The sequence below is a fragment of the Felis catus genome, chromosome B1 (assembly GCF_018350175.1).
Source record: "Felis catus isolate Fca126 chromosome B1, F.catus_Fca126_mat1.0, whole genome shotgun sequence".
NCBI lineage: Eukaryota > Metazoa > Chordata > Mammalia > Carnivora > Felidae > Felis > Felis catus.
This window is the reverse complement of record NC_058371.1, coordinates 53,575,959-53,579,685: the sequence shown is the minus strand read 5'-3', so window position 1 is coordinate 53,579,685 and position 3,727 is coordinate 53,575,959. Positions and strand designations below refer to the sequence as shown.

General features: G+C 39.6%; 1 pseudogene; it reads left to right on the top strand.

Annotated features, from left to right (window-relative positions):
- The first annotated feature begins 1,500 nt into the window (after nt 1–1,500).
- On the top strand, nt 1,501–3,438 carry LOC101090349 (annotated as a pseudogene).
- Nucleotides 3,439–3,727: the final 289 nt, after the last annotated feature.

The window sequence follows — 3,727 nt, the reverse complement described above, 5'->3', positions numbered from 1 at the left end:
GACCCTGGGATCATGACCTGAGCCAAAATCAAGAGCCAGACACTGAACTTACTGAACCATCCAGGTGCCTCAAATCTATCTTGTTCTGATAAAGGTGTGTTGAAGTCTCCAATCCAATACTATTGAATTGAGTGGCAATAATGGAACAATGATAAATAGACCTTCAGTAAAGGTGGTGAGGTATCCTTGCTCAAGCAAGCATTCCATTGTTCTATGATTAGGTCTCAGTCTTTTAATGAGTCTGTGCCTCTGGACTGTGATCTTCACAAGTGCCTCCCCATTTTCTTCACTCCTTAGGCTGTGTAGGATAGCTAGAATGGGCTAGAGTTGGATATTTCTCTTCCCTTGGGTCATTTAGACTCTGATAAAACCACAGCAGTTTAGGCTATGCTTAAATAATTTCTCCTACGGCAGATACTATTAAGAACAGAATGCTGTGGTGTATTTCAAAATGGTTCTTTTCCCCTCCCCTACTGTAAGCAGAAAGGGATTTTTCTAATATTCACTGTGATAACCTGGTAGAGCTCCAGGAGATAAAACTCAGAAAAGCATGGGGCCCCTTTTCTGATTCTAGGTCCCCTGAAGTTTTTATCTCTCAGACTTACTAACACAGAGCCTTCGGCAGTTCATCATTTACAGTTCAGGATTCCCTTCCCTGTGATGGTTTCTGCTCATGGGTTTCTGCTCTAGTAAGCTGTGATTCTTCATATTTGCCTATTGGTTTCTCCAAGTTGGGGGGCATTGGTTTGCTCTGTGACATCCCTTCTGCCTTACAGATCTAAGAAAAGCTACTAATTTTTCAGCTTGTTCAGCTTATGGCTTCTTGTTGAAACGAAGTGGCAACTTCTAAGCTTCTTCCCTGCTGGACCAGAAACGTCGAGCTTCTTATAGTTTTATTTGAAAGGCCTAACATGACCTTAGATTTTGGGGTTTTTCACAGCTTTGGGGGTTTCTTGGCCTTTTAAACGACTGCATATTTTCATCTACAGAGAGGATCTCACTTGAGCCTAAACTGTATTCATTTTAATACAGGCATACTTAAGGCATTTAAGAAAACAGTAGGGTCTATGTACACGTATAAGTGAATACGAAGAAAAAAGTAAATAAAAGTAGAGTCAAGTCATATAAATTAAATGATAAATTAGCTTCATTTCAGTTCCTTAATATACTTAGCTCTCTCTTGCCTAAAGAAAATAAATTTGCTCTGGCCTCTAAATGGAATATTAAATGCTCTGCATCGTTAGCTTTTCTTTTCAGGTTAAATAATCCCAGAAGGTTTCCCTGACATATTTAAAGCAGCCACATACCTGTTATTTTCTGTCACATCACCCATTTTTCTTTTACTTAATAGGTAATGATTATTTGTGGACATACTTACTTATGCTCTATCTTTCCTTTCCTAAGACAAGGTCCAAGAGGTAAATACCCCTTTGACTTCTCTGTGTCTTAAGACACAAATACAAAACAGTTAAAAATACAGGAAGAAAAACTGTCACCGAGATGTCATGTTGCTACCAGGGCTGTCCACAGGCAGAGAAAGCTCCAGGGTACCTGGCAGCCAAGGGAAAACTGAAGCGCCAACCACCAAGCCTTACTTATCTAAACGCAAAGGGTAATTGTCTGAATCCTCCACCTTCTAAATCTATTATATCCAAAAGGATGTTAGCAAACATCTTGCTTTGCCTATCAAAGCTACAAAACCCATCAGCATTAAACTCCAGCCTAAACCTGATAATATCACAAGATCGCAGAAGCCAAACGTGCAGATCCTGTGGACAATAACCATGTTGAAAATGAAACCTTGGATAGCTTTCTAAAAGAGATTAACAAAAAGAACTTGCCCCAAACCTTGCCATACTCTGAGAGGAAACCAAATTCTAAATTATGGACAATAAATAGCTAAGCCAAAGACTAGCTCATAGTCAAACCAAGAGCAGTTTGGCTCCTAAACAAGCCTTGGGCAAAAGTTCAGGGAATAGTGCTGTTTTGAAAGACAGAGCTAGTAAACAATTTGTTGGAGAAACACAAATTAGGATCCCACCCGTACAGTCACAGCAACTCTCTAGAGGAACAAATCTTGCAAGACCAGGGGAAAAACTCCCAAAGACAGTTTCCTCTCACTATGTTCAGACCCTTAGTAGGACTCGAGCATCAAAGAAACCAGTGGTCGAAGACATAAAGGATATAAAGATTAATAGAGATAAATATGAAAAACCAAATGAAGCTAAGTTATAGTCACACACTATTACTGCGAAGAAAGTAAAACAAACCAAACCCTGGACATGCCCCAGTGTGTTTCTGGGAGGCTATACCAGCAGACATCTAAACATCAAGCAAAATCAGAAATCCACTCAACCTTGTTTTAAACCTCAGACATCACGTGCACTGCAAAAGTCAAAAGCCATAAGCCAAAGTTCTAATTTGACAGTTGGCAGTTCCAATTCAGTCATTCCAAGCACCCCTAACATAACAGCAAATGGAACCAGTGGGAATAAATGCAGCAGTGGCTATCAACAAAAAGCACAGACTTTGGACTCCAAGTTGAAAAAGATTCTTCCCCAGAACCATTTTCTCAATAAGACAGCTCCCAAAACTCAAGCTGGTAACAAAACCATAAATGGAAGAAGAGTCCCAAATGGGACCCAAATTAATCCAAATATTAGGAAGAAGATCACAGCAGAGGATCAAAGGAAACACCTGGATGAATGGCAGAAATCTAAGGGGAATGTCTATAAATGGCCTCCTATGGAAGTTGAAACAAAAAGAAAAATAGAGGAAATGAATATTTCATTCTGGAAGAGTATGGAAAAACATGAAGCAAAGAATGCACCACTTGCACTGTCCAAAAAAAATTTAACTACACTCCAACAGTGTCTGCAGCTCATTGAAGGGGTGTACGTTCTAATGAAATATTTATCATATTGCCTAGTTTTCCTAAGGCTGAAAATTTTCCTAAATTCTGAATCTGCAAAGCAAAGTTGTCGCCAAGTAAAAGCACCTTTGATGTTATTGAGCTGTAAGAAAAGGCCATTCGAAACGGGGCAACACGGACATAAGAGTTGCCAAGAAGTTGTTCTTCATAATTTGTAAGACCCAAACAGAATCACAGGACTTACCTCTGACTCTTTGTTTGCTGAAACAGATAGAACATCAATAGAAGAGCCGGGCGTAAGATGGAATCTGAAAAGTCTTGTCTTTCTCTAAAAGAGAGAGAAGAGTTTACAGCAACACCCCAAATAACCAAGACAGAAGAAGATCCTCATCTTGGTATCAAATTACAGATCACCTGGATCCCTAAAATAAGTGGAATGCCAGAAGTGCAAGGCTTGAAGGTCCTCACTGTTGTAAGGCGTTCAGCAAGGAGTGAGCACGATTAAGCACCCTGTGTCCCGCAATCCGAAAATGCTGCAGGAAGACAATTTAGTAGTAAGCTATTAGAAGTGGAAGAAACAGTGTTTTATATTCTGTAAAAATGAGGCTTCGTAACATCATGGTTGAAAATCCTTGAGTCTTAATGTCTTAATGCCTGTTTTAAAAAGGTGTTTCGGAGCCTCCAGGAAACAAGAAATATCTTTGTCCAGGTGACCGGGAAGAAACCGTCTAATGGACAAGCAGATTATAGGCTCTCAGGATTTAGTAATTCACTGGGCTTAGTCAAATTTAACATCCCCATAGGACTGTGTTTGGTTTATTTGTTTAAGATTATAATTTGGCACAGTTTTATAGC